We start from the raw sequence: 15,193 nt of genomic DNA, 5'->3' as shown, positions 1-15,193 counted from the left end.
TCTCTCTTATCGTGAAAGACTGAGACAACTGAGGCTGGAGATGAGAAACCTCAGGGGGATCTCATTCATGTATATAAATATCTGAAGGAAAGGTATAAAGAAGACAGTGCTAGGTTCTTTTCAATGTGTACAGTGACAGGACAAGAGGTAATGGCACACTGAAAGACAGGAAGTTCCCTTTGAACATCAGCAAACACTTTTACACTGTAAGGGTGACCAAGGCCTGGCACAGATTTTCCAGGAAAGTTGTGGAGTATCCATCCTTGGAGACATTTAAAATCCAGATGGACATGGTCCAGGGCAACCAGCTCTAGGTGAACGTGCTTTAGCAGGAAGGTTGGATCAAATTACCTCCAGATACCTCTTCCTTTCTTGACCATTCTGTGCTTTTCTGATTGTGTGATCACTAGAGACAGGCATGAATCCTTAAGTGAACCTGACCCCCCATTAAAATATGTATCAGTCAATTGCTAGTCTGTGAGTGATCAGAATCCAAACTACATCTTATTAATGACACAAAACCCAAAAAACAAACAAACAAACAAAAAACCTAAAAAAACCCCAAAAAAACCCCACTGAGCAGATTGTAGTATTTGATAAGTCTGCTGTTTATATAGAATTACTCTATTACTTCAAGGTGATATTATGATAAAAGTATTTAAAATATACACTCACTCATCCTGTTAACTCCTTGAAATACATAATCCCTTAACTTCCCTTAACTGTTGATGAATAATAGAGCTTCAAAAGTATCTTATAGAGTTCTTTGAAGTGAAAACTAATGATAATATAAAGCTTACATTTAGAGGTACTGAATACTTAAATTAATGAAAAAAATCTGTTATTTTATAAGATATGAATTCAATATTTTCTTGATTTTTTTGATGTTAACAAGACTTTCATGACTGTCATGCATTTTTTATACATGGTCTTATTTAAGGACTAGGAACTCAGCATCCAAGGTATTTTGCAAACTTGCATCAAAAATCCCAGAGACCTTAAATTCTTTTTCTTGTATTTGTTCTTGTTTGAAGTTCCATACTATGCCAGTTTAGAAATATACATACTCAGGATTTTCTCATTAGTTATTTTTATTGTCATCATCTCTGGTAACCTAGAAATTGGATTAAAGTCTGCAGAGAATTTCGCTTTACCTTTCTTAGTTCACTGTGTGTTTTGGCTGACTTGTATTTTTATCTGCATCAAAGGGAGAGAAAAAGAAGAAATACGTTCTTACTGCTTCCATATAACTCATGCATAAGGAAAGAAAATACTTGAATAACAAGCATTCACAGCATCCTGTTCTTCCACTGAATTGTTACTGATGCCTCCCCAAAGACTCTTGAGTTTGGTCTGATTTAAAATGTACTTTGAAGCAGCTTCAGGCTTGTCTTGAACTAATTATCAAGTAACAACACGCTACCATACTTGACAAGTTGCACCATTTCTACGTAAACTAAGTCTCACTCTCCTGTTTTGTTTTGCATTTTGATGGTAAAACTAATCCTGACCTTAAGGCCAGGAATAAATTTCATAGCCGACAGCTTGCTGAAGCAGCTTCTGGAAAGACACCCAGTCATTTATCATCTTCATAATTGATAATATCTCCTGTGAAACAATATCAATTAAAGGCAAGCAAATAAAATAGTGTGGTCAGAAAGCCTTTTAGCATTTCAGTGTAATTAAGAAATGAGGAGGAAAGTATAAATACTGAGGGAAAGTCTGAACCATTTGTCTGTACTTAGAGAAAGGTGAATTACAGCCTTGTAAAATGTAAAGATCTGTTTGGCACTGATGAGGGTCAGATTAGTATGTCTATTGGTTTTAGTGGGGTTGCTACATGAAGTTAGGCTTTAGTCAGGAAGAATGAAAGTTGATAGCAAAACACACCCAGTAAGGGCTGTAAAAAGATATGACTTGTGCCTCGTTCTCTCTGCTGTATGATCACATGCCTCATAGATCCTCCTTTTGGATAAATCCTACAGGATTTATTTTTTGGGGTTTGTCAGGAATATCCTTTTAACTTTTCTTCCTGACCTTACTTTGTCTTACTTTGTCTTCTGTTTGAAAATGGTAGAATAATTCTATCTCCTGTAAAGAAACCCCTTTTTCTGTTTAGTTATTCACTTCACTTATTATTTGACTGACATAAGGTTTATTCACAGACCTTGAGATCTGGGATTTCAAGTACCAGATTCTGAGGCACTAGAAATTATTACAGGCCAATTCAAAGCTGTGCTCCAATCAAACACATGAAACTGTGTGTTTCATAGGTACTTCAGCTGTTTTATCATATCTGTAAAACACTGAGGCTGATTTTGATGCAGTTCAAGCACTTGAAGGCATTTTAATTTTCACTTTTTCTTTCACAGTACATAATATACAAAAGTCTAAGGTATCATTTAACAATTTTTCTCTCAAACGTTGTTCTTTATGAGGAGGGTATTAGATTTCTCACTTAATTTTTCATTGTTTAAATGAATATAACATAACATAAAAAGAGTATGAAAGTTTTAGAAGTTCCTAGCATGTTTAAGGTGCTGAGTCAGACCATATTGATCTAGGGCTTACAGAAAGGGGTGAAGAGATGGTCCCGACTACTTTCAACACAGGCGAAAATTAGAAATTTTAAACAACATAAATAAAAATTCACCTTCCATTCGTTTGTGCTTCCACTACTGCTGAAGAAACATTACCAGAAAGTAGACAGAGTGTTGCTTTAGCTGTTTGCTTTAATAAAATGTACCTGTGAGACTGCATTTCCCTAATTCTCACAGCTGGCATTAAAATGGATTTAGCTAGCTAGCTGGAGATTTAAAAGTAGCCTTTCAAGTTCACCTTTAAGAAGCTATATTAGCTTTGCCTACTAGCCTGTTTAGTAATGCAGCATACAGTGTACCTGGCTTTAGACAGGACTAGAGATCAAATCTAACCTCATAAATCTCCCAGTTCATGACTACAGGAAGCTGTCAAAAACTAGATGTTTCATCCTCCAGGGGCTGGTGTACTGCTCTGGATCTCTCTTAAGTGCCCTCCAGCAGTTGATCACCAAAATGTGTAATAGCCTTGGGAAGGACTACACTACCCTTTTGACCCCAGAGGTAATATTTTGATAGGGCTTGACCTTAATAAGACTGCCAGCATAAAAGCCTAACAGTAAGAGCAAAGGAAAACCTTTTCTGAATAGCAAATAGCTGAAGAAAACATTTTCTGCACACTCCATAAATTATTACATTTACCTCTGGCAAGTACATTTAGAGAAAATCGTGTTCTGAATCACATTTTGGAGCACTCAGATTCAACACCAGTTTATAACCCAAAAAGACTAGCTTTCAAACAAATGCTGGGCAAAATTCTATCACTTTCACTCAATTTAATCTTTATTTGACCAACAAATCCTACTGAATAATAACGTCTGGATTTCTCCCCCTTTCTCATTTAGTCTTTTACATTTATTCTACTGTTTAACTAATTTAATTCCAATTTAGGTCAAAGGATAAGGATTTCAGATGTCTTAGGATGACAGAGTGTAGAGAAGAAATCAGGGGGGAGGAGGCAGGAGGTGGGGGGGTTGCATCATAATGAAAGAGAATAACCTTTGCCAGTTTTTCTGACAAGATTCTGAATCAGTATTTGTAACCCTTGACCATTTTTAACCTCACTTGACCACTACAAATATAATTTGACAAATCACTTTCTTCTTCCATTCCCTCTACAGCCATGTGTCACAGGTGATATATTCTATCCGTTGAGCTTTACCACTAATACGGTTCCCTGCTGTACCTTGTGGGAAAGTGGTGTCATTTGGGCCACTGGGTCCATAATGAGCTTAATTTCTGCAGGATGCCAGAGAAGTTAAATGGTTTACATAGTGTGAAGAAACAATTAAGCTGCCTAGAAGCTACCTGATGCATAGCAAAATAATAGGCAAGAGGGAGACAGAAGCTTCAGAATGAGGTAGATTTTCTGTCCAGACAAGCAATGTGGAGTTGCTGATGTGATGATGAAGGGCACATTGACACATAAATTCACTGTAACTAAACTTTTTCAGCAATCATGCTGCCATGCTGCTTCTTCAGTGCTATTTTTTTTTTTAATATCACTGTAGTCTAAAAGCAATTGCATATTTATAAATATTACTTCATGCAGATTTACTTAATTTTGTTCTGTAAACTAAATGCAGATTTCATTTTAGATAGAAAAGTTCAAGGACATTTCTCATGCTTTGACACCTGTGGGGAACACAGCTTAAGAGTCTCTGTCCTTGAAAACAACTAAGCCACTTTCTGCAATTTCTGTTGCTGATTTAAGAGTAATATTTTCTTCTTTCACTAAAAGCTATGATGCAAAAACCACAAAGATGATCTCTCGTTACTTTGACAACTGCTGAGAGAGTTCTTATGAGTAAGTTCCACATAAACTTAATATAACTGGTAGAAGTGGAGTCTAGGTTTTGAAGACCTTCTACTTGTTTAAAGCTTGAAAATTATTTTAGGAGACTGAATATATTTTCTCCTCACTGAAAAAACAAAACAGTGTGTAAATTGTTTATGGATTACATTAAAGCTCGTAAATTATTTCTGCTAATTTTTTCATGTCAAAGAATATTCAGACCATGTCATGCATATTTACATGTGACCCTTCAGATAAGAATTGTGTTTGTTCTGCTTATTACTCATGAAAATTATAAGCAAAAGAATGGTGATTTGTCTGCATAATCCTTTTTGTGACTGAGTGTAAATCTAGCTTTTCAGAATTTTTATTGATTCCAGTTCCATAATATGTGAGTGTTTCCCTGGCTAATTAGATTAGCATAGTAAGCTCCTAATGGAATCTTTAGCTCTGCTCACTCAGTCATCTTGTGAAACTAATTGGGGGAGGTTTGTTTGTTTATGTTTTCAGGGAAAATGCTAGCTGTTATTTTGAATGTCATTCTAATTATGGTGGAAAAATGTTGTCAGTATATATGGAGGTGCGGGCAGACGTCAAATTATTCCAGTCTTCCCTGAAAATTCATTGTGCACCAAGATCTTTCTGCACCTACTATTCAATTGCCATAAATATATCTCCCTTGTACTGTGGTCTGAACAGTGAAGATAGGATGATTCCTAATAAAGCCTCTGAAAGAGGAAGAGAAGTTAAAAGTCCTTTGGAAGCTAATTTGTTGTACAGAATTATGCTTTGTTTCAGCAGAGTCTTGAGACAGTAAGAAAAACAATACACAACTTCCCTTTTCTCATAATAGCAACTGCATTCTAGAATATGGATCATTGTGCAGACATCCTCATCAGGTATAAAAATATTTTGGAAAACATTAGAGTCATGAAAGAGGTTATTTATCACATTGTTCAATTAGAGGAAAAAGTAGTGAAACCTAGTTTCACACCTGTTTGTACACCTACAGTCCCAGTACTTCATCAAGAAAAGTTCATCTGAGGAGAAATAGTTCTGAAAGGTTCATTATGGACAGCAATCTGGCTACTACCAAATGGAAGATGTGAGGCTGAGTTCTTCCTACTTTTTTTCTCATTAGATGTGCTAATTTCATTTTCTTATGCATACTTAACAAATTTTTTATTGTCCATAATGGTCTTCTTGCTACACTTTCAAATATGTCTGAAAATAATGAAAGGGCTTACAAGTAGTTCTGGAGAAAACTGGTTGACAGATAAGGAATAAAACAACTGGGAATGGACAAAACTCAGGCAAATAGATAACACAATTACCTAAGATTTATTTTCATAGGAAGTCACACAAAAACTCCCAAACTATTCCTACTCAAAGCTAATGCTATCTCATCCTCCAAACTTGATAACAAAGCAACTGAAGCTCTGCATCTCTGATGAAAAGGAGCTACCACTTCCAGTGGAAATATGTGACACTGCTTTGGAGAGTTCCAAGTTAAACTGTGTGTGAGACACCAGCTCTTCACAGAAGAATTTGAAAGCCTGAAACATACTGGCAATTTGGTACAGATAATTCTACAGATAGAATCACTGACATATAGGACATAATCCATTAAAAAAAAATCTTTTAAAGTGCTATGAATACTGTTCAAATGCAGATGGACAGCAAATAGAATAGATTGCTGTTTCTCTAAAACTAGTCAGTAATAGGTACTTCTACCTATACAGCACATTGTGATTGAGAAAATGGTGTTATTACTTGATTTTAGAGTTTAGAGAACTAAAACTCTCAGAAATTAAATGGCCTAGGTAATGACCATCTGAAGAGGCACTATGGAAGAGCCTGCATATCCTCCTGGAAGGACAGTGTGTTCATGCTAGTGATAACTCAAGAGGTAGCATGCATTCCAAGGACCAAAGAAGATTGAGGAAAAATTTTATGACTAGAAAATTGCCAACTCAACGCATGAGCCCAGAAGCAAATATTAACTTCAGGGTTATAACTGACAGTGTGTGAGTTGTTTGTAAATATGTATATATTCTTCTATGTCTTTGCCAGTTTTGGCTTTGCAGGGATCCATATATAGGAAACCTTAGAATTCAACTTAGCTTTTGCTGTCTGAAATATTTGGCACAAAGAACTTCAGTGGTGCCTCATCTCTTGATGCTATCTCATATCTATAATAGACTTTAGACCTCCAAGAGGGATTTCTTCTTGTCATTAATACTACAAGAGAGGGTGCTAGTTTGGGTTGTTTGGGGTTGTTGTTGTTGTTTGCTTTTGCCTTGTTTGTTTGTGTTATAGAAATAGGTCAAATTACAAACATTGCTGCTCCCTACAAATCTTTCACTGGAAAATATATGAGTTTTTTTATCAAATCAGACCCATATAACAGTTAACCATAAGAAGCTGTTTTGAAATAATCTCAGTGTTTTAATGAACTGAGAGCATTGAGACACTTTTTCAGTTATCTGCTTTGTATACATATTTTTAATATGATAAATTATGATTAGTAAATTATTCAGGTAATGATCAACCTTGAAGATTTCTCACTAGACCTGTCTGTGGAAGACTTTACTACAGATGGAGTCCTCTGAATCAGAAAAGTCTATTGCAAAAGCTATAGAAAAAATCTCATTAAACAAAAAAACCCACCAAAATATAATATGAAGGGTCTCAGCAGTCTAGAAGCAAGGATGGTTCCTTCAACTCTCCTGGGATGTTGATACCAATCAGGCAAATGATTATGTGATAATATGCATCAACAAGCAAGGGGACATCAGGAAGAACTGAGATGATCGAAGAATGCAAAAGTTTCTGAGCATAGTTAAAGAGAGAATTCTGAAAGCTGTCTCATGCTTGCAAAAGGCAAAATGCAATCTCAAGACGCACAGAACAAAACTACACATGTAGCCATGGTGGCGAATTATGAAGTTTACTACCTCTAAAGTGAGGTGAGACTGGGAGGTACCTAATGGCTTTAGCAGTCTTACAGAGTACCGAAATCATTACCCCTGGAAGGTCTTTATTTTCACAGAGATGAGAGGTTGCACAGAGGTGTCTGAGGATGATAGAAAAACTTGCAGCGAGTGGAGAGGAAAGGATGTAATTACACATTCATCCACTGTATAATTTCAGTGTGTGTCAGCATCTTGGATGTTGTGTGCAGTTCTGGTCCCCTCATCTCAAAAAGAGTGTAGCAGAAGAGGTAAAAAGCTTAGAGACAGCAACGAGAAAAATAAAAGTTATGGAACAGCTCCTGAACAAGCAAAGATTGAATAGACTAAGTCTTCTCATTTAGTCAAAGAAATGACAGAGGGGCTGTCTGATGGAGTTGTATAAATATTGCAACTGGCATTGAGTAAGAAAAGAGAAAATACTTTTTCTTTGTCTCTTATAAAAAGAATTTAAGGCCATAACAAAACCAAAAAATGCTATTTTTGAAAAAAAATAAAATTCTCACACCATATTTTGGTAGAGGTTTTACAAGTAGCCACAGAACACTCCAGATGTTAAAAATTTGAGAAACAAAGAAAACTTGATCCTTTGGATCAGGAAAGCCAAGAGCTACAGAGTGGTGGGTAATTAAACAGGAAAATTATTTTTCTTTAGATACTTGTCTTTCCTTGCTTCTTCTTCTGTGGACAACTGGTGCTGATGTAATCTGGAAACCAAGCTCTGCATTTTGCTCCCTGGCTCCAAGCAGCCACTCATACGTGCTTGATTGGTTTGCTGCCTTGCCTTTAGGTGATGAGACCTCTGAATTTCCTGCATCTAAGAAATGTGTCAGAATGGGTAAAGAAACAGTCATAAATTACTTACATTTCTGGTATCCCCAGAAAGATAAGTCAAATAACATTGGAAAATACAGTTCTGTTTACTCATTTCTGACTTGACAATAATATGATAATGCATTGTCCATAAAGTTCAATGAAATGCCAACAGCAGTAAGATAATTTTAAAGGTATATAGAGCCAAATTTTGCTTCACTTTGTGGTCAGGATGATGCAGCAGAATGCAGCATAGAAGAAAAATGCTTAGGGTTTTTTTTCTATTATTACTTCACACACCACTAAATACATATTTATCAAAGGTTTTGTTTCCTAACCTCATGTTTTCTCTGCCAAGGATAAAGCATGCAGATGAAAAATATGTCAGAGAAATTACAAATGGGTGTATAGGCTATGGGGAAATGATGTATGTAATGAATTAAATCTGAAGATTAGATAGAGAATACTAATGAGTTTAAACAATATCAGATCAGGGTACTCAGATTCACCAGAATCACTGAGCCAGAGCAGGTTGTGTTCTCTCATTCTTTCTCTCTCTCTTTCTTCTTCCTCTGCAGCCTGAACAGATTAATTGCTGGTTCAGTGCAAGGTTAATAATCACTACCAACTGCCAGATTCACTTAAGAGTTTACAGAAGAGATATTAACAACACACTGATATTGCAGAACTTGGATCTTCTGAGAAGTCATCTCTGCCAGGAAAAGAGGGAACTGAGACTCAGAGGATATTCCATGCAGAAATACATGTACCACAACAATTTAGCTAGTTTACAAAAAAAAAAAAACAAAAACAAAACAAAAACAAACAAAAACAAAAGAAAACCCAAACTGCCTAAAAATTATGCCACTTCATTGTCCTTACGTAACTGGGCTCAGAAATAGGTTTAGAGAGAAAGGGGCCTGAAAGGGTGACACAGATTTCATTCTTTATTCTGAAATATTTTAGCAAAGCCATTAATATCCTGATATATTTCCATGAAGGTATTAATATTGAGTGGCTAATTTTGTGGAGGTACATGAATTAGAAAAGTCATAGGATTCAAACCACAGAAGTGTATGTGAGTATTCAAATGGAGCAGAGGAGTAAGGGCTATTATGGACAATTGAACTGACAGAGAGAAAACATCCTAAAGAATAGCACAGCAATAGATCAGGCATAGGATGCATTTTTTAAATGCAATATATATATAAATATATATATATATATATATATATATATATATATATAAAAAATATATATTATATATATTTATTTAATAGCAATTTTTTTTTTTCCTTGTTTAGAAAGTAATATAGCACATTCCTTAAAATAATTAATTTAGAATCTGACAGTTCCAAGGATAACCTCCTGAAGTGATTAAGACAGACCTGTGCTTCTTCCAGACACATATCAGGGAATCTGAAACGACTCTCTGGGGGGAAAACAAACAACCACATAAACCTTATTGTCTCATGCCTCCTGTTTACAGTAACAACTGCTGGGGTGATGAAGGCTGGTACACCTTTGAATTCTAGCATCTTGATTGTCTGACTGCAGTTTATTCAAGAGCAAAGAAGACAACAGTCTTTAGCCTACACTCTAGTTTCACACACCCGTTTCCTTGACTTTTGGTGGGGAGGTGGCCACTGCACTGGGCCACTTGGTCAGAAAGCTCTGTTGGCTCCTGCTGTGCCATCACCCAGTGCTGCCTGCCTCAGGCATCAGTGGCCATGGCTCCAGCACTGGTCTCTGCTTCTTTGTCTCATCTCCAGGAGGTTACCCCGTTTCTAGGACCTTATCTCCAGACAGGATCTTCATCTTTCTGAAACCAATTCTGCTTTTTATGAACAGTCTAGTTGGACTTCAGGGCCCTGAAAGCCTCATTCTTTTCATTTTAGTAGGCTATGTGCAGAAGGGAAGCATATGATGAGCCTTCAATGTGCCTCTGAATGATGTGGTATTTTTTTTTTTTTTTTTTTTTTTTTTAATCTGGCTGTTATCAAAATCTACCACCAGCCTGTCCTGGCCACAGAAGTAGCAGGCTTTTGTCAGGGAATTCAGAAGTTCGCCTTTTGTATGTAGACGTCCAGCACATACACATTCAATTAGTAGTCACCTGTTAGCACTCATAATTTAATTTTTTTGCCTCTGAAAGCAGGTAGCACTACTCACATGAGGGCAACCAGAAAATACACATTATGTCCTGAAGCAATGCTCCATTCTTTCACACCACCACTGAAGACAGACCTTTTGCAGAAAAGGCTCACAAACCCTTCTCTTATACTTTTATATATTCACATTATATCCAGATAACTTAAATCCTTCCTAAACCCATGCTCTTAGAGTTTCTTTAAGGTGAGAAAGCTTTACCAGTCTAAAAACAGCCATGTTTAGGCAGCTATAAGCTGAATAAAGCCCTTACTCTCACTCCAGCATAAAAGGGAACTGTGCTGCAGAAAAGTCATCTCTTTTAAATGACTTTAAAGGTACTCCTCAGCAATGCCTCAAGAGGCTTTATACATTCTCATTTCTCCCATACTTAGGACTGTACCTAAAGGCAGCATTTAAACCTGAATCAGGCTTCAACTTGGAATTTAGTAAAAGGTACCTACTTGAAACATCTTTGACTGTCTCCCTGGAAGAGTGATAAATTCAGGTCTTTGTTCTACTGCCTCATCACTGAGGCTTTCACTGAATGAAAGCCATCATTGAGTGACCAATGAGTCACTGTCTCAGTCAAGATCACAGATTTTTTGTGCTTCAATTTCGCCTAACATTAGATAAAATGATGTGGAAAATAACTACAAAAAATAAATTTTAAAAAAGGACACATTTTTCTTAAGTTATTTTCTTAAGTTTCTTCCGAAGCCGAATCTGGCTCAGAGAACTAGATCATAACATTTGGCCTTTCAATGTTATGCTCTTCAGTTCCTAACTTTTCAGCAAGGGATTTCTTTTTACCCTAGCAATTTAAAATGCAGTAAATGTGGAGATCAAATCATGCCATGCCCAGATTCATAACTGTCTTCTGAAGTCTTATTCCAGAGAAATTATTGCTTTTTTTTGTTGCTATATTAATATATGAATCTGAGAAAACAAAGAAAAAACTTAGAATTTTTCAAATTCTATTCAATTCAAATGATATTGTTTGACCATCTCTCCAGATGAGCATGCAACATACATGTATATAGCTCTACCTATTTGTTATTCAGTGACATATTTTTATCAAACCATCATAGGCCACTATGCACAAACAGTTAAAATACTTTCTAATAATCATCTTGTCAAACAGGGTTTCTTTCTGAATTTCAACCAGAATTTGCTTCCCCAGATACAGTAGCTCTGAAATCTATACCTCAGGAGAGTTCAGGTTTCATGAATGCAAAGCCATCAGTTGCTCCCATACACGCCGTACTTCATTTTCCTGTGGGAAATACAGACAGCCTTGACTCCTCTAATACAAACCAGAAGAAAATAGCAGATCTATCTTTGACATGTCACGTGGGAAAAGACTGCTTTTCTAAAAGAACCTGCCTTTCTGACTCTGCTGTGTGACACACTGCTGCATTTCCGTCTCTTTCTGAGTATAAAAGGGGGCATTTTGGAATTGTTCCAACAGATACTTTTTTAAGGCTGAAAGTCCACTGTATCTACATGAGCAAGCAGTACCCATCTGTGGGGTTGGACAAATAATACAAGCTTGCTTTTCAAATATTCAATATAAATATTAAGCAGTAAAGGAAGTGTGCACAGAGTTAAACAGAGATTTGGCACAAAATATTGAAATATCTCACAAAGAGTTAAACATCTTACTGAGGAATCTGATTTAGGATTGAAACTGGCCTGGATCTCTATGTGGTCTATGGACATCAGTAAACACCTTCAATCTCTGTAAGATTTGAATCACCTTCTACACAAGGTGATTCGTCTTTTAATTTATCATAGAGCATGCTTATTGTGGTTATGTTTCTTACTGAAGCATCTCAGGAGCATACAATTAAATCATAATTAAAAAAATCAAGTCTAAATTTCATTTAAGTAAGCACTTCACACCTATATAGCTTTGTGGTCTTTGAAAAATTGTACCACTGGGATTTTTCTTTAGAAAATCCTTCCTCATGATTTTTTCATGTGCCACTAAATCTTGTCTTTTTATTATTTTGCATTTCTTTACAAATAAAGTTAGTCTAAGAGATAAATCTGCAACTCCTTGCTTGTATGTGTATTCTATGTATTCATGAGTCATAGATATCTATGTGAAAGATGCATTTACAGTAAGACCTGAATGAAGTGAATTTGAGTTTCTAGAATGCTTATAAATGTAATGCCATCATCCTTGTTCAATATACTTCCTTGGAAAGCAAATTTATATTTCCTCAGAAAACTGAAAATGTGAAAAATATTAAAAACTTATTTCCAATATATATTAAATACAGACAGCAAGAGGAACTACTTATTATGCACTGTTTGTGTGTCTTGAACACTGCCTCAGTTTGTCATATATCAGCCACTTTTATAACTTAACTTTTATTTACTGTTTCTGAAAAGTTTTTACTGGAAGAAAGGCAAAGTTCAAAATTCAAGTTTTAACTTTTCCAACTTTGCCTTCTCTCTCCATATATTTGTAAAAGTCACAAGGGAGTTAAACACAATTTTCTTGTGCTTCTCTCTCATTTCATATCTTTTCCACCCAATGCTGGTGTTTAATACCTTGCATTTGCTCCAGGGTGAGTAAATGAACTATGATACATTGACTTGCAAAGACTTATTAAAACCAGAGCATGTAGAGCTGTGTGAAAAAAAGGATACAAAGTTCTAAAATCACAATCAAATCATATGACATCATGTGGCTTTCAAAATGCTTTCTCTGTAATTTGAAGATTAACTTTTTTCTTTTATGAACAGATTATCGGTAGAGTTGAAAAGGCATACTTCTAGACAGATCTTTCTCTTCTTATTTAAAATTATACATTAAGCATAAAACTAACAGAGTTTTTGTCCTGGAAACAATCACTTTTTGTTGTTTATATTACTTTATTTTCTTATTCTTGAGTTCTGTTGAATAGTGACGGTTTGAACAGAATTGTTACAAGCAATCACGAGTGCCTGCATTAACATAAAGAACTTGAACATAAACCAAGATAAAATTTAGGCCTTGATCCTGCAAACATTTATCCACAAGATGAATTAAGATGTGTGCATACGACTGACTTGGAAGGCTGTTGATTTTATGGTAATCTCTTTGATTTTCTAAGCAATTTGAAAATTTCAGCCTCCAACACTGAAAACTGGGAATAGAACAGCCAGATGCTACATCAACCCATTAAAAGATACTTCATATATATATATGTATATATGTGTGTGTGTGTGTGTGTGTGTGTGTGTGTGTGTGTTTAAAATAAAGATCATTTAAAGTTTATCCCAATGAAGACTGAGCTCCATAGACTGCCACAGAAAAATAATCAAAGTTATTTTCAAATCAGGTGATGTTCCGAATTTAATTAATCTCTTTTTTCTAATCATTGTCATTGATTACTCATCTCACTGAGTAATCAATAATGGCTGAAAAGTGATTTCTTAGGCTTTGATCAAGAAAGTGGGAAAAAACAGCCAACTAAACCTCAGCTGGTCAGGAAATATACTTATTTACCAATGATTGCTCTGAAAATACTGTAAGCACTTTCTTTAGTCATATTCTCAACAGGAAATTGAGCTTCTATTCTTGTTTTGAAGTAATTCTAATTGCCAGGTTCCAAAATATTATAACCAATATCTGTTAAAAATCTAAGAAAACTTAGACTTTAAAATCCAGGTGTTTCTACACTGGACCTGTTTTGTGGTGCCCTATTTGTACAGCTCTGCTACAGCTGGAACAGCAAACTGCTGATCTATAGGTCACATCCACGTCTCTCCAGAGTGGAAACAAGGATGTAATGTGCTTGAATAGAGGAATTTAAATTGGGCCCCCAATGAAGCTGGCTTACCGGCTGGAGCATCTGGAACTCCACCTGCAGGCTCTGGGCTTGTACCACTGCCATCCAAGTGGTAGGATTGGGATGAACTGAGGTACCCCTCTGTTGGGAGGCAAAGATTTAGTTTCAGATAAGCATTGTTAAAGTGGAGGCAGGGCTGAAATGCCCAGCTAGTGTGAATTTTGATCTCCTGCTTTGGGGGATGGGCCGTGTGAGGCCTGGATGAAGTTGCCCTACCCCAGACCCCTTGTGAGGGGCAGCCCAGGAGTTCTGATTGGGCTTGAGCCCCTGGGGTTTCTCCCTTGCTGTGTTTTTAGTGGTCCACCCTAGTTCTGTCCATCAAAACCCCTCACCCTGCTTTTGTTCAGAGCTCTCTGCATCTGAATCTGAGTTTGTTCCCACGCTGGATAAATGGTTTCATGAACAGAAGCCCCTCTTGTTCCTGTCCCATGCTGGTTCCCTGTAACTCTAGCTTCTCTGGACATGATCCTGTGTTTGAGGACTGCAACACCCCTACTCCAGAAACTTTAAAACCCTCTTCACCAGCTGGGCAAGCCCTTTACTGAGGCTGTTCTTCCCCTTCTCCTACAGCCAGACCACATCAGACCCCAGAGGAGTAAGCTTCTCAAAGTGAGGCCTGAGGTCTAAGTAGTTGAATCCCTGGCTGTGGCACCATGCAGCACCATAGCAGTTTGTTGATTTGCCTCTGCTTGCACACTCTGACTTTTCTTTCCACATCAACATAATTTGAAAAAGAATGTTTTAAACTGAAATGTGAAGGGGTGGTGGGAGGTGTAAAGTGAGACCAAGAGGGGAAAGGCTCAACAAGGATCAAAACATGCAATTTTCCATTAAACTTTGCACTAGTATGGTTTTATTACTTTAACCTAGCTTTTTGGTTAATTATTCATCAAATAATGCAATACATATTTTAGTGTGTTTCAAGCAGATATCTAGATTTCAAAATCACATTGAACATTATATTCTGAATAATTATAAGTGCTTTCATCTGTGACACTCGAAAATGCTGATTTATTTAGAAGT

At 36.4% G+C, this 15,193-nt stretch overlaps 1 long non-coding RNA gene across 1 annotated transcript; it reads right to left on the bottom strand.

The window, feature by feature from the left end:
- Positions 1-1,154: 1,154 nt before the first annotated feature.
- Positions 1,155-14,846, bottom strand: LOC147655511 (uncharacterized). Its single transcript, XR_015288218.1, has 4 exons — positions 14,503-14,846; positions 14,162-14,251; positions 11,533-11,601; positions 1,155-1,197 (listed from the first exon to the last, which is right to left on the bottom strand). It is a non-coding gene; the product is annotated as an uncharacterized LOC147655511 (long non-coding RNA).
- Positions 14,847-15,193: the final 347 nt, after the last annotated feature.

This window comes from Cyanistes caeruleus, chromosome 1 (genome assembly GCF_971803275.1).
Source record: "Cyanistes caeruleus chromosome 1, bCyaCae1.hap1.1, whole genome shotgun sequence".
Classification (NCBI taxonomy): Eukaryota; Metazoa; Chordata; class Aves; order Passeriformes; family Paridae; genus Cyanistes; species Cyanistes caeruleus.
This window is presented reverse-complemented; position numbering and strand designations above follow the sequence as displayed.